Raw genomic sequence first — 22,532 nt, 5'->3', positions numbered from 1 at the left:
GAAATAATGACGACTCTTATGCAGAACCTAGGTACCCTGCAGAATAGGTATATGCAGCATATATACAGCAATTTTACATTCGCAGCCCTTAACTAAATAATCTTCCCAACATACTGTGAGGTAGCAAAGTATTGTTATCTCCTTTTACAGATGGAGACACTGTGGCAGAGAGAGGTTAAGAGACTTGCAAGGGGCCCCAGTGAGTGGGACTACGGAGCCAACAAAGCAGCATTGGGAGGCTCCACAAGGATCACCCTGAACTTTTTCTGATCCCCTGGGATCTATCTTTGTGGGCTTGGCCTGTTCCATTTTAGAATTATTCTGTGGAGGATTCTCAATTTTAATCCACTAAACTTTATTTCCGCCTTTTATTTCAGATTTCAGGGTTTCCTAATGAACATTAGGGTACCCTGAGGGGGAGTTCTACCTCTAAATTATCTTATTAACATTTTGGCTGGGATGGAATCACTCCACTTCGCTTTGAAACCCTGTGGCCCAAACCAGAGCTGTTCACAAGCTGTGCCTGGTTGTACAAATAGAGTTAGTTAAATATATATAATAGCCAGCTTGTGCCTCAGCACATTGGAGACAGTACCGAGAGCTGATCATCCTTATGTAAAGAATTGTGCGATGTTATGGTGCTAAGATTGAGGGTGACTGGACTTCATTACTGCCTCATTAACTTCTACTCAGGAGCTGCATTTCCAACATGATTGCATCCAAACTACTTGATAGGCCAGCTTTGCAGCGAGAGTACAAGTCTTTGGGATAACTCTGAGTCTGAATAACGGGGAAAAATATCCTAAATGCACTCCCTCTGTGACATAGCATGGAAACTCATCATGATTATTGGCATTTTAGGATCAGACTCTGTCCCTTCTTATGGGAGATGTCCCTTGTTTTAGACCTAAATGCTATGCAAGCCCTGGTGTCAGCTGACTTTTACTATTGCCTTTCCTTTGCCTGCCCCACCTACTCATTTATCCCTGGCTTGCCAGAGTTACTTGTACTTGTGGTAGGAGAATAAGGCCTGTTAGAAACCCTTGAATTTTGGAGTGTTTCCAATCTGGGTCTGGAATCTGAATGTTGGACTCATTTCTAGTGGATGTGCAAAGATGAGACAATAGCTTTGGTTCTCTTCTCACTTGCACAGGTGAGGTTTGCACTGTGCAAGTCAATCAGGAGAATCCCCACTGAAGTCAACGAAGGTACGTCAGCGCAGAACCGGGGTGAGCAAGTGAAGACAGGTCTGAAATCAGTCCACTTGGTGCTGATTTCAGCTGGCAATGAAGTCGTCTGTATTTGGATACAAGGGATTGTTCCAACAACAGAACAATGGCTCCGAAGACAAACTAACAGGAAAATGGATGAAAATGTCCCTAAAGACGAAGTAACTTTAGATTAACAATAGTCTTGTATGATAGCAGAGTTCCTTCAGTGTGCAAAGTGAACCTTACAATGACCTTTATACACCTGGTCTGACCTCTTTCATTCACCCTCTTGCGCCTGCACCCATCCAAAAGCTTAGTTTTGTTGGGTTAGTTTATGGCTTATGTTTTATTTTCAAAATAAAGTGTGCATCAGAATGTGAGCTGTTGACCTATATACATAACAAGGGCAAAAAGCAATCGCAAATGGGTCGGGAGGCCTTTGGCTACAAAACCTAGTTACTAGCAGAAGGATGACTAAGGGCCCAATCCTCTAAAGTGCTGAGCGTCCTCACCCCATATTGAAGTCATCTGGATTGGAGGAAGCCAGTGGGAGTTAAGGGTACCCAGCAACTTACAGGCTGAGGTTCTAATGTTGTGGGGAATACTTTGTTTGAATGTTCTGGTTAGATTGGGCTAATCAGAATGATCGGTGTATTATTTTGCGGTGTCTGCATTTCATTTTTACACCAATTATTATTAATATTTGTATAGCAGTTGTGTCCAGGAGCCCCAGGCATGGATCAGGACCCCATTATGCCATGTGATGTATAACAGAACAAAAAGATGGCCCCCACCCCAAAGAGCTTACAACTGAGGCTGTTTGATATACCAGACTATTAGATATTTACCTGGAATGACTCCAAATGTCTTGAAGATCAATGTTCTCCAATCAGCATAGGCTCACACCCGCATATCCCATTTGTGAGGACCGCTTTTGGCCCCAGTCCCTGCGGAAATGATATTTCAAGTGCTGATGCCCTGAGGTGTTTGAATGAGGAAAAATACCTAAACAAACACATGCGTCTGACAAAGTGGGTTTTCACCCACAAAACTTATGCTCCAATACTTCTGTTAGTCTATAAGGTGCCACAGGACTCTGTCGCTTTAAACATACCCCAGAATCTCACAATACCATTCTGCTTACATTTTTTTGCTCAGTCTTTACAAGTTAAGCGACTAGTGTTTGATCTTAGGTCAGTAGCTGTTTTATATTTTGATGAGGGGAGGGAGTAGAGGTGTCCTTATTTTCCCTCTCTCTCATCGACAAAGGCCCAAATCACTGAGGTTTGTGGATTTTCCATGTGAGGATCAAGGATGGATGTGACTTCCTTTGGAGGTCACCTATGCTTCCCCCTGCATCAACCAGAAGGGCTCACTAGAGAGGATACAAAGCTTATGCTCTCCCTCTTCCCTAGGGTTGGAGCATACGGCCTCATCAGCATTTTCAGCCCCGAGTGCAGTGCAAATACTGATCCCATATGTGACAGCATGTTGGGCTTAGCGCTACACCACTGGGGCAGCCTATAACACCTTTTAAACCCTGTTTTATCCCAGCAGCCGTGGGATGCATTCAAATTCACGGATTGATCAGAGCAAAAATGGCAAAAGTTATGTAAATAAGTGACCCAAGTCAGCTTTAATCCTAGACTACTCTGTGCTGCTACAGCTCTACAGCCAATCACTTAGGCAGAAGCTGAAAAGGGATAATTATGATGAAACTACATTGCAAACTGTCTGGGTAATGAAAAAAAGCCAAAGCTCTGGACTAAGTGGCAGAAAACCTCCCAACAACCTGAGGAAAAGATGAATATTTGAAAAACACCAACTGCTGCAGTATTTGCTGGCCTATATAAGCAACTCTCTGTGATGGGCAGGGGTCAATCTACAGGGAGAGGTTTGCTGAAGGGAAGTAAAAACACATGGGCTGCAGCTAGGATCACACAAACCAGACCAAACAACTGGCTACTGTTTCCTTTTTTGAGTGCTGGAAGCATGGGCTGTACTGTTAACCTCAGCTCCATAAGCAAGCCTCCAGGAGTGTAATGAGCGAAACAATTTCGTGTCAAAAACTATTTCTCGGCAGCCTGTTCCATTTCACTGGGGTTCTTGAACAGAGAGACTATAGTGGTAGTGAATGCTGATTCTTTTGGTTTGTTCCTACACTGATGTGTTGGTTTCGTGGGGTTTACAGAAGAAAACTAGTGCTTTCAGGGAATGTCTTTATTTCTTTCTTATTTAAAAGTGTCTAATCATATTTTGTCCTTCTAGAGTACCTGTCATCTGGGGGTTTGAATGCAGTTTAAAACAGTATTAAGGGTATTATCCCCATTTTACAGATGGGGAAACAGACACACATAAACATTAAAAGACTCAGCAAATGAGCGCTTGTTTGCACACAAAAGTTGTGCAGCTTTAATTTTTTTGGTATGGTTAAAGTGGTACAACCTTCCTAATTTGCGTGCATTTTTTTTTGGTGTAAAAGTGTTTATTCCAGTTCAGCTATTCCTGCACAGGAAGGGGAATAATTATACCAATGTAAGTCACCTTTATACTGGCCTTCACATTAGCACTTTACCAGTATAACTACATTAGTAAAAAAATCCCACCCCCTCACTTATATAGTTACACCAGTAAAACTGTTAAGTGTAGACTAGGCCTTAGAATCTTGGGTTCAAATCTCTCCTCTCCTCTCCTTTTCTCTCCTCTGAGTGGTGACTTAGCACCCTACACTAAGCAACATTGTTAGATTATTTCAGAAAGACCCCGAAAGCACAGTTAGGCTGATCCATGTTTGTGAGGATGTAGATTTCAGTCATCCCTGGATTCCGAGGCCCCACTTGCTAGACTGTGTATTTTAACTGGCTGTCTCTTCCACTTCTTCCTTTCAGGTTACTGGGCTGCTGACAAAGAAATATGGGAATGGTCACCTAATCAAATTACAAAACATTAAAAAGGTCAAATGAATACAGGCTGATTTCACCCCATGTGGGTGGGAATCATATTTCTTGGAACCTAGTAAAAGTGACAGAGAGGGTTAACAAGATAAGCAAGTGGTAGACTATGAGTCTGAATCAGGGGGCAATGTACCAATGTACGTCCTTGCTAGTGTAGTGTAGTGTGTAAGGGTTGGATTTGCCTAACAGTTTCATGGGAGAAAGCTGTATGACTGTCTATTCCGTACTTACTTGGATCAGTACAGCTATAACAACTCTGCATCCTATGATTTCGGAGGTTGTGATGGTAAAATGGTCTGGGAAAAGTAAAAAATGAAATCATTGGCTTGGAAATGTTCAGACTGTAAACTTCTCCTCCTCCTAACAGTGCTTAAGGGTGGAACTGGTGGCTAGAGATCAGGACAGACTCTCTGTTTATGGACTCATCATCCTGCTTACCATTCCCTTCTTCAGCAGCCCTGTGGAGCCCCTACTTCACTTGTGGATGTCTTGGAGGACCTGTGACCAGGGAGATTTCTTGGTACTGTGGCTCTCATGGAGTTGTGCTGCCAGGGAGGTGGAGCCAGGGGCTCTGCTGGGAATTTGGAGGCACAAGGCTTCCCTGCAGATTCCATGGGATCTGCTAGATTTGGGGTGGCCTGGTGGCTTTTTATGCAGTGGGGAAAACCCTGTGGCTCTGGTGGGATGATGTGGGGGCATCTCTGTGAGGGATCCACACAAGATTTCCTTTGCCCGAGCCCCTCACCCAGGGCATGATCTGGGCCATACGACTTTAAAATATCTTACTTCCTTACATGGTTACCTAGGAGATGTTCACAGCTGTCACTAGTCCGGATACCTGTTGTTTAAACATTCCCTTGTTATGGACATGCATACATGGCTCGGCTCATGTTGAGTATCCCTTAGCCTCTAGGACCAGCTAGATGGAGTTTCACAAAAGAAAATGCACTGACTGGGCTGCTCTTGTGCCCTGTCTGGAAGTTTGGTCTACTCTAAACATCTTGGTTGGGATTTCCAAAGGAGCCTATTGAGTGTAGGCATCCAATTCCCATGAAACTGTTGAAGGCTTTGGGGATGGAATATTTGCAAGTACTGTACCTAAATGATGTGGGAGCTGAAGCCTTATTGACAGCCAATGGGATTTGTGCTCCTAGGACACTTAGGCACCCAGGGTTTGACTTTCAAAAATGCTTTTAGACTCTTTTGAAAATCTCAGCCATATAGTGAAACGATCTCCATATATTTAGAACTCCTAGATCAGGCTAAGGCAGGGCCTTCTGAGTCTAAGGACCTTTACAGTCTTGTACTTTGGGTGGCCTCTTTCATCTGGGCAAAATGGATGTACGTCTCAATTGAATCAGTGCATTAATATTTTACAATTGCCTTTCACCTACTTTGCCCAGGGGAAATGACAACACAGAGTCCAAAACAGTGGAGAATCCAGTCCTCTGCCTGGGGACCTCCATCCCTGAGAAAGTCCATTGGAGTGTCTCTGTTTTCAGCGTCGTCTCTGACCAGTCAGGTCTCCCTTTGCACAAGCTTTTCCTTTCTTCCCATATTTTGTTTGTAGGACTAGCTGATGTTCTGGCTTTCTAAACACTGGTTTAATTTTCACAGCAGGGACCCTAATTTTTGGAGATGATGTTTCAAGAAATAATAAATAAATAAACATCTGTCACCTTGGCAGGCTAACATTTTCATCTCCCCCCTGCTTTATTTTTTGCTTTGTTTCCCCTAGCATGTTTTCCAAATTATCCCCCCTCCTTGTTTTAATAAATTGAGAATTGAATTCTAGAGCCCGAGCACAAGTCAGACATGATAAAGCACCTAGTCTTTCTGCAATTCTGTAAATGCTACAGCGCCCGCCAAAGGGTTAATTCATTATGGTCCATTGTCCAGTCAACTTTGTAGCTAGCAGCAGATTGGAGCCGACTTGAATGCTGAAGTGGGGATGAAAAATGAGCGGAGCCTTGGTGTGCATTAAATATTTAATATTCTCTCAGTGGGAGGTGTCAGGAAAAGAACCATATAATAAATACTATGAGAGACAATTCCATCACTGAACTCGTCTGTTAATGACCTCATTTGCTTTGACGGAAACATTACAGATGCAGCGTCTTCGCTTCTGTGGCCTTATTAAGCATAAGCAGGCTGCATCCCAATTTGAGAGCAAGTTCCATGCTTGTGCAGTGTGGAAGAGCGGGTGGGAGCAAGCAGTTTTCTGAAGTTGGCTAATTCTCATTTTCTCTCTTTCCCTATTCTCCATAGCTATAGCATTTAAGGAGCATTTCAGATGGTAAGAAAATTATTTTTAATAGATAAGTGGTTTCCAGAAGGGAGTCTGAAAAGTCCTTTTCACCTGTGTATCGGACATCTGTACTCAGGAACATGCAAGTGCAAGGGGCTGATTACAGCTGGTTGGAAAAATTCTGGCATAGTTTTTCATCAGAATTTACCGATTTATCGACATTGTGGAAGTGGTTCGATTTCAACAAAGTTCCAACAGAACCCAGGCAGGATTCAAAACCTAGTTTCCTGCTAGCTCATATCCTGGTTTCCAGCTGGTTTCCTGGCTTCTTGGCAGACTCTCCAGTAGCCAGGCTTGCAGTGCTTCCTGGGTCTGCGGCTCCAACACAGCCTGCCAGGTGGACTGCCCCCAGACCCAGGGCTCTATTGCTTTTCACAGAGAATTTAAAATTTTTTAGTTGCACTTTGAATCAGAATGGGACCAAATTTTGAAATATCAAAATCCTCTGCAAAATGGAAGCCTTTCTCTAGTGCTGAGCATTTCCCGAGAAGTGCTGAGTGCCCTCCATTGCCGCTGACTTCATAGTAGTCCCAGTGAGTCAACAGGCACTCAGCACCTTGAAAGACTGCGTGCGTATGGGATGGAAAGGCCTTCCAATGGTTAGTGCATTAGCCTGCAACACAGAAGATTGATTCCCTGCTCTGCCACAAACTTCTTGTGTGACCATGATTAAATCACTTAATACCTCAATTCCTTAGCATGGTCACCTCTTGTGATTTTGTTGTAAGTCTTGTGAGTTTTAAGGCCCACACAGCTGGATGATATTACATGTGAACCTCAGTGTTAATTTTAAATAAAAAAGCAAATTACTAACCTTTAAAAAAATCTTATCTTATGATTTTGGGGTCCATACTCATGACTGGCACCCCATATGTAAAATAGGGATATTAGCATAGGGGTGTTGTGAGGATAAATATATTCAAGATTGCAAGGTGCTCAGATGTTATAATATTGGGGGCCGTATAAGTACTTTAGGTAGACTGGGGATTGGGCTGGTCACCACCAGAGCTAAAAGCATGAGTCTCTACAGCTTGAGCTAAGAGCCTACTTTGCTGACCGGAGTCTATAACACTTTGGGAGGAGGATGTGTAACATAGACCGACCAGCCAGTTACATATAGACCTGGGGTTATGGAACATGCTCAGTGGACAGGAGGAGGGAAAGGTGCATTTCCTTTTTGCCACAGACCCCCAGATGACCTATTCGGCTAAGTGGCAGAAGTACCTGAGAGGAAGGTGTTAGGAGGCATACGAGCTGCCAGCAAACGCAAGGAGGAGAGGAAAAAAAGCAGGGCTGAAACTGGAAGAGAATGTGACTCCCTTTTTCTCTCTATCTCTTTGTAGGCTGCTCTCAGATGCCAAACATTCTGTGCATTACAACAAGGCAGTGGTTTGTAGTATTGGATCAGTGCAACAGGGAGATAAGGTTCTGCCTTTGTATCAGAAGCAGCTGCAAAGGGGAAAAAAGGTCTTAGAACAAGAAATTAGTTCATTTGAATTTTTTTTTTAAGTCAGATCAACAGCAAAAGCAACCCCCTTCTTCCTTCTCCCTCACATATCTACAGTGGAGTCTATCCATCAGCCTGGTGGTACAGGTGGGGGCTTGTGTTCTCAGCTTCCAGTGACTGCATTTGTAACCGAGACAGGAAGTAAGAGCTCTCCACATAGTATTGGTCTCCCAGGGCCTAGTTTTTCACTTCAGCCAGAGTTTCCCGTGGCTGGCTGTCCCCAGCTCCTAGCCTTGCAATGACAATCACCAGAGTACTTCAGTTTGAATTCAATCGATTCAGCTGGCATTTGCCAAAGCACCAGTGCGGCTGGTACCCGAAAGCCCTGCAATATGGTGAGAGGGAGGGGTGCAGCACAAACAGAGAACAGAAGGAAATATGTGAATGGGTGTTTTATCCTTGCCTGAGTTGAATGGGTGTTTTATCCTTGCCTGAGTTAAGGCCGCTGCGGGGTATGTAAGGTGATTGCGAGTGGTCACAGGTAAATTTGCTACTGATCTCTCAGGGTAAAATTCACAGTACCGCCAGCCACAAGGGTTCCGAAATCATGAAGCAGCCCCCAGAATAATGAGATTGGCTAAAACCCCAGGAGATTTAGAAACAATGTATTTGGAATTCTTTTTCTTTGCATTTTGAGCCTGTAGGATGCACTCGGGTCATGATTTTAGGCTTTTCTCTGCAACTATCAGGCCAAGAAAAACATTTTTTTCCAGTTAAACTGTGATTCTCACAAATAATTTGACTGCAGTAGCTGGGGCTTGAAGAATAACACCAAATATCCCAAGACTCATAATAAAAGTGCCAGATTTGGCAACACTCTGTCTCCTCCAGGAAGCATGGGTAAAAGGGAGCCTAAAACCATCCTCTTCTAAACCTAGAGCCAGGGCGTGAGGCTGCAGTACCATCTTTCCCTCCTCAGACATCTACGCTTAGCAAGCAGGTGCTTGGGGCGGTCACTCCGGAGAGGGGCGGCACGTCCAGGCATTTGGCGGCAATTCGGCGGAGGGTCCCTCGTTCCTGCTCGGAGCGGAGGACCTCCCACTGAATTGCTGCAGATTGCGATTTCTTTTTTTGGCTGCTTGGGGCGGCAAAACCCCTGGAGCCAGCCCTGCTTGAACCTGTGGACTGGAGTAGCAGCCGCAGCATGCTGTGCCACTTGCACTGTGTGTTGGAGGTAGTGGAATCATGTAAGACTATTGCAGGCATCCTGCTCTGGCCCTCCCCTATTATCAGCTTAGAGACCCTTTTCATGGTAAATAGAGGTGCAGAGGACTCCCTGATTCTGCAGTCCACTGCAGGCGTGAAATGGTGCCAAAGGCCTTGTGCTGGCCCTCTATGAGGTGCGAATTTCACCCTTAATACAGGACTGAGGCAGGTCAGTACTTCTCCCAGCCACTCATCATCATTGTCTTTATTTTATTACTTGTTCTGTGCCAACAGAGTGCTCGGTGCTGTACAAGACACAGGAGAAGGCACGGACCCTATGATCTGAATGTGAAGTGGCATGGCGTGCTCATGCACACATAATGGTCAGGTGATGAAGCCCCCTATGGTAGTATTTGAATCGTCATTTACAGAGGCCAGAAGCTATTTGATGTTGCAGGGCCAGATTCTATACGCACGGCTCAGGTAGTGCAAAAGGGCCATAACCTGGGTACTAATGCCCAGCAGAGTATACCTCTGTCAGAATTCGTGCTGTGTCTCAATAATTGCCTGTTATTAAGGTTGTCTGATACTTCCCATTATAAGACCCTGTTTTCAGTTGCTTATGAGTTTGCCAACATTTAAGCTTTCAATTTGAAATTTTCGGTGCTGGGTGTCACTCTCAAGCTGAATTTTTCTGAAAATTCCAGCCAAAATAGTTTTGAAGTTAGGGAAGAACAAAGCTAGGGAAAATATTTTGTTTTGCCCACATTAAAAAATTCTTTGAAAAGCTCTAGTGCGCTGATGCTTTGGAGCAGGGTCTTGAGATTTGGAATGGGGTGTGGCCTTTGGGTCTAGGATGTGCCTTTTGCTGTCCTTGTGAAAATCTGAACAGATGTGATCATGTTATAAAACTTTGAAAAATGTAGTTCAGATATGCTCAGTAGGTGAGGAGAAGGGCAGTGGGCTGAGGATCCATGGGTGGGGAAAAGACGAGACTGGGACAGTTTGGAGAGACTGGAGTAGAAGGGGTCATGCTTGGGGAGAATGGGCAGAAGACTCTATGCCCGTTAGCACACACTCCACTCCAGAGCTTGGAATGTAACTCAAGATTCCTGAGTCTCAGTCTCACCATTCCTCAATTCGTGAGACCCTCTGGCAAAGCATGCCGTGTCCCTCTAGTGCTGATTCACATAGGAGAAGACAACCTACTACTGCTATCAGTCACTCTCTTATCTCAAATGGCAGAGGGCTGTGTGGTGAATCTAAAGCTTTCAGCTGTGCTGTGGAATTTCTGTTTTTTCAGTTTCCTTTTTAAAAAATGTAGGCAATTACAGACAACCATGGTCATGCTTTCTAGAATGGTCAGACAGCTGAGGGTGTCTTCCTTGTGAGTATGCTGCAGCCTCTGTACTCCAGAGTGAGACCAAGGATATAAGGTTTAAACCACAATTCTCTTTCTAAGATACATAACAAGATGGATCCTACAGACTGGGAGCGAGCAGATCCGCATTGTGCTTGCATTATGGGAAAGACCTCTCATAACTGGAGGCCCTCTGGTGATTACACATGACTAATTTTAAAGTGACAGTACCACAATATACCACACACACACACAGAGTTAAAATAACATTACTAAGGTTGCAAAGTCAAGCACTCAAAATTTAGGAAGTGCCAGAATTAAGGTTGCCTGCAGAACATTAATAATGTGCTTTTTAATGTAGTTTTTGAGTGTTCAATATAATTTACATGGTATGTTCTGCCTGTTTAATATACAGTTTTGACAAATGAACCATTGCACCCCTGTAATAATACTTTTTGCATATGCCACCCCACCCCTGTGTAGAATATTCAACCCTTTTCAAAAGATATTATAAAGCTTATGCCCACCTTAAAGAATATTTGCCTGCTTTGTAAAAATAACCCTTCCCCCCTTCAAAATCTACATAGACATCTCTTCTCTGTATTTAGATATGTAGTGAATTGGGGAGTTCTTTGGAATAAACCTTATTTTACACTATTTTCTAATGTGCACACCATCAGAATACATGTTGTTGTTAATTCAGATCCGAAGCCTGCTCATTTGTAAATTCAAAGAGAGCATGAGAATTTCTCTCTCAAAGGGGTAGGGGGGAGGAAAGCAACCCACAGATCAAAGAGAAGAAGAAAAGGAAAGTGAGGTGCAAAGAGAAGGAGATGAAATCACACTATAGCCCAGCCCATGCCTCTAGGGAGGCTTCCCCGATCCCCTGTTGTTCTGAGTCTAAGCTATCAGCCCTAAGCAGTGTGGCTGTTGCTGCAGGACCGCCGAGGTTCAAGTCATCCTAGTGACCTCCAATCTCCCCAGTGCAGATTTAGAGGTCACCTGACACTCCTGTTAGGGTCACTAGAGATCTGTGATGTGGACAGGCACCATAATCCCAGTGTGTCACATAATCATTTTATTTTACAGCTCCCAGGTGCTGACTGGGAGGGGAGGGGGGCTGGGAAGGGGAGGAGAGACAAGAGTGCGAGGTCAGCAGCATCTTTATAGATGGCAGAGTGAATGTGAGGTGAAAGGGATCGTTGGTTTCACCTCCCCAATAAACCCCTTTTCTCTGCCTGAACGGAAGCGGCAACGAGATGTTCAACTAATTTATATTAATTCAAGTCCATTAATGATGAGATATCATTTCTTCTCTCAGCAGAAGGACAATCAAAAGGATTTAATACTGCGCTACTCTTTTGACAACCCCACATTACAGCCTGCCGCCCCTGCAAGATCTCCTACCTCCATGTCTGGCCCGGACCTTTCCCCAAACTTCTCAGATCCATGCCAGGTACCTGGTGCTCCTGGGCCAGGGTTGCAAGGGGAGGTATATATTTTTGCTGTACTTTGCAAACCCTTTCAGTGGATTTCATGCACATTGAGAGATGAAATATCTCCACAAGAGAGAAGAACAAAACTTTTAGATGTGACATAAAAACAAGGCACCTCCTTCCCCATTGAGATCTACAGTGGTCATTTAAGATTACACGACATTTTGTGCCATTAGGGGGCAGTAATCCTGGTGTCCTGCCAAAATTCCTGTTTAGGAAATTACATTCAGCTTCTCTAGCATTCCTGCTGGGGCCTCAATTGGTTACAATGTTCTTCCTTACTTGCTCTTCTAAAATCTACCATAGTGTTGCTAGTGCTCTTTAACAGCTGCCATTGCTGTGCACCAGAGGGGACTTCATTCAGTGGTGGGAAAAGTGATTCATTACATAATTATAATTGATAAAAAAAAAAGGTAAAAATAATGCACTGAATAAATTCAAACAATACATAGGAGGAAACTGAGATCTTTTTGAGGCCATTCCAAAAGCAAGAAAAGGAGGCTCAGGATATGTTTACCCTAGAAACACCGCAATGGCACAGCGGCACCACTGTGGTCTAGACCAGGGAGCGGCAACCTTTGGCACGCGGTTACCCTGGCGGGCCGGGCTGGTTTGTTTACCTGCTGCATCCACAGGTTCAGCCGATTGCGGCTCCCACTGGCCATGGTTCGCTGCTCCAGGCCAATGGGGGTGGTGGGAAGCGGTGGCCAGCACATCCCTCGGCCTGCGCCGCTTCCCCCAGCCCCCATTGGCCTGGTGGGCCGTGTGCCAAAGGTTGCCGATCCCTGATCTAGGGATTCTTCCATTACTCTAGTAAATCCACCTCTTCGAGAGCTGGCAGCTAGGCAAATGGAAGAATTCTTCTGTTGACCTAGCAGTGTCTATACTGGGGCTTAGGTTGGCTTAATTACATTGCACAAGGCGTGACATTTTTCACAGCCCTGAGCTATATAGTTAAGCTGACCTAACTTTGTCACATAGACCAGCCCTGAATTAATCAGATCTGCAGAATTTTTCACTCAACTTTAGAATATGTGCAGTGCAGCTGTGCTGCTGTAGCCATACACCTATATTGGTGGAAGGTTTTTTTTCCATCAATGGAGTTAGTCCATCTCTCTGAGAGGCAGTAGCTAGGTCAACAGAAGAATTCTTCCATCAACCTTACTGTGTCTACATTGGGAATTAAGTCAACCTACCCTGGGCATTCAGGCTGCAACATTTTTCCCAGCCCTGAGTGACGTAGCTATGTTGATCTAATTTTTAAGCGTAGACCATGCCTTATTCACATTCACTTTATTGTTCATGTGTCAACACAACACTGTTGTGTCTGAGTTTCAACATTCAAGGGGAAAATTTAAGTCTGAACCCATCTGCCCAGTACTGTTCTCCTTATTCAAGCAAAACTCACTTTGAAGTTGTGATAAATGAAAGGGGGGTGGTAGGTTCCTTTTATGGGCACCCAGCCAGCCAGTTAGCTATAATATCCCGCTCAGTAGTTGTTCTCTACTTGCTTTACCTGTAAAGGGTTAAAAAGTCTCCCTCCCTAGGTAAAAGGCAGGGAGTGGGCGCCTGACCAAAAGAGCCAATGGGAAGGCTAGAACTGTTTAAAATTGGGGAAAAACTTCCCCTTTGTCTGTCTGTCGGGGAGAAGCAGAGACAGAGCTGCAGCTATGCTGTAAGAGCTTGTGCCAGGTATGAAAAATCATGAAATCATACCTAGAAACCACTCATTTGAAACCCCAGATATGTAAAGTATCAGAGGGGTAGCCATGTTAGTCTGGATCTGTAAAAGCAGCAAAGAGTCCTGTGGCACCTTATAGACTAATAGAAGTTTTGGAGCATGAGCTTTCGTGGGTGAATACCCACTTCGCGGATGCATGTAGTGGAAATTTCCAGGGACAGGTATATATATGCAAGCAAGAAGCAGGCTGGAGATAACGAGGTTAGTTCAATCAGGGAGGATGAGGCCCTGTTCTAGAAGTTGAGGTGTGAAAACCAAGGGAGGAGAAACTGGTTCTGTAGTTGGCAAGCCATTCACAGTCTTTGTTTAATCCTGAGCTGATGGTGTCAAAATTTAATGGGTTCATTTAATTGTGGAGTGAAATTCAGAGGGGCAGCAGAAGACAAATGTACCACTTGTGTTCCAATGAAGGCTCTGTCTAGTGGTGAATTTGATGGGGTAAGACTGAGATCTAGATTCTGTAAAACATAGGGGCTGAATTGTGCACTGTGGACAATTGTGGCAGGTTACCAATGCCCTGTTATTTCTGCAGTTGCCATGGCTGTAGGTAGGTATATTTTACCCCAAGAAATTTCCACCTGGCAGAGCTACTAGAGGAGTTTACCATTTCCCAGTGCATGCCTTGGCTGTACAAGATGAGTCTCTCTGCTAGTCATGTAATTTAATTTCTTTATTTGCTTCTGGCTGGTAGTATTAAACTCCTGGCTTCTGGAACATACGTACAAATCTCATTTTTTTTTGTATTAACATATTTCCTTTTGAAACTGTGTGAGGCTTTTCTCGAAACTAATGGATTTTTTCCTCCCCTTGTCTGGGCCAAATGTATTCAAATCTTAACTGAGTTAAGTCAGAAGATGCCTATCGTCTCAGCAGGGAATCCCACCCTTTATTCCACAAATCAGCATCCTTTTTATACGACTTTCTGATCTCCAAAGTAAAAGGGATGCTTTTTTTTTTTTAGTTTAACTCTGACGTTGATGTTGCAATGCTCTTTGATAGCCAAGAACACAAGAACTGACTTCAGCAGCAACTGAAACTTCATCAGGAACTAAAAAATTAAAAGGGAGGGGGGGTGGAAGGGGGAAAAACGGCAGAAAGTGAGACTGCTGAAACAACCCTTTGAAATTTCCCAAATGATGTTTGATGTGCCAGTTCCTTAAAGCGACTGCGATACCTTTAGCATCAAACATGTCTCTTTTGGGGCGGGGTGGTGGTGGTGAGGGGAGAAATGTTATTAGCCATTTTTTGTGATGCACAGAAGGAGTAAGTTTCATTTGAACCTGTAATGGTTCCACCTATAAACCTTTGTAAATGTATTTATCGGGCTTTAGTAGGGTTCTTTAATATCTTCTTTCTGGTTTGCTTGAATAGTCCTTTATTTCAAAGGAACAGCAGAGGAGACATAAAAGACCAAAGCCTGGAGGAATGGATTACCTCAAAAAATAAGCATTATCCCTCCCTTATCCACCCCAAACCCCCACACGTATAAGGAGTGAAAACAAGAATTAGCAACTCTCTCTGGAAAGGGACCTCAGAGCCATTAAAGGGAAAAAAATTTTCAGTTCCTCAGATGATGGGCCAGATCCTCAGCTGGCATAGCTGCATTGACTTAGTGGTGTGACGCTGGATCACGCTAGCTGGATTTCTGAGCCAAAATCCTCTAATGTAGATTTGAGAAAGATTTTCCACCCCCTAGAGCATATTATTAGGGGATGGAGGCGTGTGCATGTTTCTTCTACAATTAATAGATCATGTGCAAATAGAATATTTCCAGGGAAAGTTTGCAAAATGGGAATACTACCACTTACTACCAGCTCTGCAGAGCTAAAAGGTTTTACTGTAGATAACATTTTTCATTTGGTGCTGTTGTGTTTCACATTTATTGAGCCCCTGCAAAATGTCTGTAAATCAGAGTTGTATAGATTTGTCATATATCCAACCTGCAGAAATCAGCAAGTCACAAGGATTTAAGGAATGGTGTGAAATCACTTTGAATGGCAGCATCAGAGGTAAAGATTCAACCTGAGGTCCCCCTGCAGCTTCTACTCGGTAGAGTGGCATTTTTCATTTGCTGTCTTTAAGATTGTTGGGTAGTGTTGCTGTGAGCTGTTAAACAACTGCTGTGTTCCATTGTAGAGAGGGCTGCAGCTCTGTGGGAATTGGAGTGATTAATTTGTGTGTGTGTGTGTGTATCAATGTGGGTTTCACAGGTGCAACTGAGGGCAGAATTTGCTCAGTATCTCTGAAAATTAGGCCACTTGCTTGAGTGCCTAAATGTGGATTTAGGTTCCTAATTTTAGACACCCAAGTTTTAAAATTTTAGGCTGTGGGACTTGCCCAAGGTCACCCAGCAAGTCAGTGGCAGAGCCAGGAAAGGACCCTAGGGGTTCTGCCTCCTTGTCCTCTGCCTTAAGCACAGGATCATCCCATTCCCTCAGTGACCTCAGCTGAAGCTTGGAACACTGAGAAGACGTCCGGTCTCTTCTTGCACGCTGAACCCAGCAACAGAAATGAGACCGAAGCATTACAGCCCACAAGAGACTAGATTATGATGTGCCACAGGCAGAGAATAGGAGGGACAAAGGTGCACTCGTGCTCGATGTCCCTGCAATGGCAGGGAAATGATTAAGTGAGATATAGCCAGATAATCCTGGCAAATGACCCTCACCACATGCTGCACAGGAGGGTGAATCCCGCCGCAAAGGTCACTGCCAGTCTGACCTGGGGGAAAATTCCTTCCTGACCTCACATATGGCCATCAGTTAGACACTGAGCATGTGAGCAAGAACCAGCCAGCCAGGCACCTGAGAGAGAGAATTGCTGCTGTAACTTTTGATGGGTGGCTGAGTTTTGTCACATGTTGCCATGTGGTGTTCCACAGTTGGATATGAATTCATCCATGAGCACTGGGATTGACTCAATGGACCTGCATGGCTCCGAGGGTGAATTGCTGTTCTATTTGGGACCAAAGTTAGGGCGAGGCTAGGATACATCGTATGACCGATCATCTGCTTGCATGGTTCCCTAAGCGGTTGCTGAGTAGTCCCCTGCTGCACCCCAGTCCTTAGTGAGAGGGCATGGATTTGATTCTGGTGTTTTTCTCACTGCCCATTGCAATTTGCAATTCCTTGGGTCTGGCCATATTTGGTGTGTGTGCTTGGAACCTAGGGACAACCAGTCCTTCCCGTCTTGGGTCAGGCAGTGAGATACCCTGTGGAGCTGCTTGAGCAAACAAAACATCCAAATATTGGGGGAAAGAAACTGGGATTTGGGATTGGTTGTTCTGTCACTGACCACGGCAGCTCCTTGGCTGAGCTTTTCCCACACCTCTTGGGGAGATGGTCCTCTACATCATTCCCTCCCTCCTGCTCCTCTTCTGTGCTGCTCAGCCTGGAGGCTCAGGGGCTCTTAGCAGACCTGGTGAAGTTGTGTTCCTCCTGCACTGCGTCTGCCTTGGGATGGTGGGGAAGCATACGGATTCCTCCAGCAGTTGCACAGCCCTGCAGCATAGCCATCTGCTCAAAAAGGACCTGGGACGGACAAGCATAGAAGTGCCTTCTTTTGGGCACCAACGGTCATGCCCCCGCCCAAAAGGTTCCTTCACAATAGATTGAAAACAATTGAAAGTTAAAAACAAACAAAACAAAACCCAAACAACCCCAAAGCAGTTCGGTTGTTTTTTAAGGCATTTGAGGTCAGTTTTCCCTGCCCCACTAACTGTTGGAAATCACCCACCAAGACAGCAAAAATTCCATTATAAATGTGTAAAGATGGCAGCTGGCCAGTAGAGTCTTACACAGAGAAAGCTTCCTATCAAGTTCTATTGACAGGAAGCATTAGCTAAACAGTTTTCAGATTAAAACAGGGGTTTTTACACAAACAGATTTACTGGACCACTTTAGAAGTAAAATCCACTTTCCCCTGCTATAATGTGTGGCAATATACCTTCTCTGAAGCAGCTAGTTTAGATGGATCTAAGCTCAGTTCTATTCCCTCTAATGAGCACCAGATGTTTTTACAGAGCTCTCAGGTTTAAAGCACCTTATGAGGAGCCCAGTCTCCTTAACCCAACCTTTTACATATGTTTGGATGTGTGCATCAGGAGGTTATCGAGGATTTAATTCCATCCACCAGTGAAAGAGCAGAGTTCCAGCAGCTGTCATAAAGAAGTAGCCTGGGAAATGCTGAGGGCTACCTGAAACATAGTGTGGTAAAACTAGTAAAGATATTAAATCAATAACTGTTGAGAAAAATATCCCAGTTGTGACTTCCTGCAGAAGGGTAATTCATAAGGCCATTGAAGAAAATGTTCACAAAGTGAGAATTGGTTAAGCTTAACAACTCAGAGTTCTTGTAAAAGAACTTTCATATGTTTATGGCAGACCCAAGCCCTCTGACGGGGACAGTTTAGTGTGTGGGAAGCAGCCTGGCTGTAGGTTTGAAAAGAGCTGCTTTTGCTGGAGAGCTACACAACTGCAAATCCATTTTTGTTCAAGGTAACTGCAGGAATTATGTTGATAAGGTAAATAAAATAGACTGGGAAATTATATTCCTTAGTCTCTAGTCCTAGTCATTTCTCTTCTAATGAATGATCTGACCCACTCCAAAAGTCCAAACCCTTCTTGACCGCTCAGAATTCTGGACAATAATATCACAGAGCAGGATTATAATAAATAAATAAATAAAGCAAGCCTGTATTTTACCAAGGAACCCTTTCAAAGCGTTAAACTATTCATAGCTTTATGACTACATATTAATCTGCTCTCATTTATTGCTTTGTAAGGCTATTTTGACAAAAGTTCATTATCAAGACTGCTAAATGCTTTTAAAGTATTGATTGGAGGAATTATTACATCACAGTGATAGACACAGTGTGTTAAGATGGATTGTATGGCTCGGACTATCTGAAATTTCCCCCCTTTTAATTGGATCGATCCCTAGAATAAACGAAGTTTAATTTAATTTTGAGGAAAATTGAGCAGTTGTTTTCAAGTCTCTGTCAATATGCATTATTTCAATTACATGATGATAAGCACACAGAGGGTTTGCAAACAGGCTGAGCGGACTCACAGGCTACACACTGAATAAGATCTCCACACTCGGTGGGCTTCACTTGACCTTTCCAGGATGGTTTCTATTTCCCAAAAGTAGAGAGGTAAGAGCAGCGCTCCCTGCTAAAGCAGTTTGGGTAGTGCTGGATTTACAGACAGAATGTTAGTCCCACTCAAGTAGTTTTACAGGGGCACAAGTGGGGGACACATTCCCTAAGGGGCCAACTTTTCCCTCATCGCAAAATGTTACGACTCTTTGCACTAAAACAGAGCCTCTCATTAGAAGATCTCTGCATGCTTTATGAGCATTCATTCAGCGTCACCATCCTGCTGTGAGGTGGGTGCAGCAAGCAGTATAGCACATATTTTAAAGTTAGGTAAACTAAGGCACCGAGAGGTTTGGGCACTTGAGATGCCTTGGGCTTGATTTTCAGACATGCTGAGCACCTGCAGCTCCAGTGGATTTCAATGGGAGCTGCAGTGACTCGGCATTTCTGATCATCAGGCTGCATGCCCAGAAATGGAGGCACCCAAATGTGGAGGTCACTTTTGAAAATTTTGGACTAAGCCGTCATAAAAAGAGTCAGTGGAAGAGGTAGGTCTAAAACCCAGAAATTGTGATGCTTCATCTCTTGTGCTAACTCTTAGGCACCAGTGCCCTAGGTTTCAACTTATGCAGCTACCTCACGTTAAAGTCTACGCTCCCTTGTCTACACTACAGCTTTAGAATGTTAGTTAAAAAGTGTTAGCTAACACATTTTAACAACACACCTTTAAATTATAGACAAGGCTTGAATCAGCCCGGAACCAATGCCCCTTCATGCTGGTAGGGAACAATAACATGGTGGATTTTTGGTTGAGCCTTAAAACCAAAGGCTTGGATCACATTATCTCGGTAACTGACATCAGAATCTGGTTCCTGTCCATTTTGTTTCCAAAAGAAGGGATACCTGGTTATTGCTGATGTTAAAGACAAATTTCCATTAGGAGTAATTACATTCCATTTATGTAAAATTCCTCCTGCATTTTTGAATGGATATGGTATTCTTCTTCTCTTCTTGTACTGTTATGTGCACTGTTATATTTCTGCTGCATTCCATGCCAGAGATAGTTGCTGTGATGGAAACAGAGCTGCTCTGTGATAATTTATGAGTCTTGTATATTGACCAGGCTATAGGGGTGTTTACTTGGTTAATATATTGGTTTAGTTTAATAGTGAGCTGTAAGGAAAACAAGCAGGAAGGAAGAAGAATGGCTCCAGATAAGCCATGTCTCAGCAAACACTCGAGGGTTGTAAGGAGATAATGTCAGATCAGAAAAAGGACTATAGCTGGATAAAAAAGGACTAGTTCTCTCTGCGGGGAGGCCATTGTTGGGGAGCTGCTTAGACAGAACAGACTGACACCTAGGACTTGCTGGGGTGTTTTAGGATGTTAGGTCTGTCCAAGCTACCATCAGGAGATGATAAGCCTTTGGGTAAGATAGATATGTGTGTAAGATTGTTTTTTTTAAATCCTTTGTCTCTTATGCTAGGTTCCTACTGTTAAAATAAGTGATACTTTGGATTAAGAAGGGTATGTGTCACTGTATTCTCCACTGGTCACAGACTCTTGCAAGGAAGATGCACGAGAACCTGCTGGGTAAGCATGGTTTATACACAGGGTACTGTAGACCAGAACCTGGTCTAAGAGTGGGGGACTTGAGGACAGGGGCGGCTCAGGCCCCAGCACGCCAAGCGCGGGGGGCACTCTGCCAGTCGCCGGGAGGGCGGCAGGCGGCTCTGGCGGACCTCCCGCAGGCGTGCCTTTGGAGGGTCCGCTGCTCCCGTGGATTCGGTGGAGCATCCGCAGGCATGCCTGCGGGAGGTCCACCGGAGCCGAGGGACTGGTGACCGGCAGAGCCCCCTCCGTGGCGTGCCGCCGTGCTTGGGGCGGAGAAATGGCTAGAGCTGCCCCTGCTTGAGGAATGCCACCCCAGGACAGGTAAAGGCCCAAAGCCTGACACCTGAGGGGAAGCATTCAGACAGACCAGGAAGGGGACAGAGAAGCTGTTTGTAGCTCTGCAACCATCACTGGTGCATTTTAGTGCTGGGTGAAGTGATTCCTGTCCTAGGAGTACTAGGAGTTGGTGTTTATAAAGTGCTTTGGGAATCTTCAGAATGCAAAGCATTATATGGATGCAGTGCATGATTATTTAATAATAATTAACAGACAATTAAACAAGTAAACAAAACCTTTTGAAGTACCAAGGCCTCAGTAGGTCAGAATTGTTTTTTTAAATCAAGGGGTGAAATCATCCCCAAAGCAGAGATCTCACACAAGGCCCTAGATATTTTTACCTCAGAAATCACCTGCCTACTTCATGAGGGGTAAGATCCTGCCGTTCTGCCCCACTTCACCTGCAGGCATGGAGGGCCATCAATGGATGGAAGTGGCTCCACATTGAAGGGGCAGGGGAGGCTGTGGAGTGGCATCAGTGCAGTGGAGCTGAGGAGTCGGGGCAGGGCCAGCTCCAGGCACCAGCGCAGGAAGCAGGTGCTTGGAGCGGCCAATGGGAAGGGGCGGCACGTCCGGATCTTCGGCGGCGGGTCCCTCAGTCCCTCTCAGAGGGAACGACCTGCCGCCGAATTGCCGTCGAAGAATGAAGCGGCGCGATAGAGCTGCCGCCGAAGTGCCGCATCTTTATTTATTTAAATTTTTCCCCCTGCTTCGCCGCTTGGGGCGGCATAAAAGCTGGATCCGGCCCTCCTGAGTGGGGGAGGTTGGAACAGTCCCGAGAGCAGGTGGAGAAGTGGCCATGGGATCTACCTCTCTGTGGGCAATACTTGGGGCTGTGGCTCTAACAACGTTCACAGAGTGGCTCCATTGGCCTGCTGTCGATCAATAGGAACACCCCACAGGATCTTAATGTGCTTTATATTGCGATAAGGAGTCTTACCTTTCTCTTTTAAAAAATAACCCAATCCCTAAGAACAGTGCAACCAAAAGTCAGGCAGTGCCAAAGCTCAAAATTTCCCCTCACTTACACCCCATGGGAGGCCATTGAAATCAGTGGGCTTGTATAGAGCTGGTCGAGAATTTTCTGTTGCGAAATTCTGAGTTGATAAAATCAAACTATTTTGCAGGAACATATCAATTTTGTCCAAAAATGCTGATGGAAAATTATTGAAATGATTAGTTTCCATAAGCTTGAAACATTTCATTTTGACTTTATCATTTCAACTTTTTTGTTAAGATAATTACCGTATATACTCATTCACTAGTCCATTCGTTTATAAGCCAATCCCCCCAAAATTTTGGATAGGTAAAAACAGCAAAAACTATATGACCCTTTCATAAGCCGACCCTATATTTCAGGGGTTGGAAAACTTTGGCTCCCGGCCTGTCAGGTTAAGCCGCTGGCGGGTTGGGACGTTTTGTTTACTTGGAGCGTCTGCAGGCATGGAGCCCCTCAGCTCCCTGTGGCCACAGTTTGCTGTTCCCAGCCAAGGGAAACTGCAGGAAATGGTGTACAGGTTCGGCCGATTGTGGCTTCCACTGGCTGCAGTCTGCCGCTCCAGGCCAATGGGGGCAGTGGGAAGCGGCACGGGCCAAAGGATGTGCTGGCTGCTGCTTCCTGCCACCCCCTTTGGCCTGGAGTGGTGAACTGCAGCCAGTGGGAGCTGCGATCGGCCAAACCTGCGGACGTGGCAGGTAAACAAACCAGCCTGGACCGCCAGGGTGCTTACCCTGGCAGGCCACATGCCAAAGGTTGCCAAT

Source organism: Mauremys reevesii, linkage group 13 (assembly GCF_016161935.1).
Source record: "Mauremys reevesii isolate NIE-2019 linkage group 13, ASM1616193v1, whole genome shotgun sequence".
Lineage (NCBI taxonomy): Eukaryota > Metazoa > Chordata > Testudines > Geoemydidae > Mauremys > Mauremys reevesii.
Note: the sequence above shows the minus strand (reverse complement) of the source record.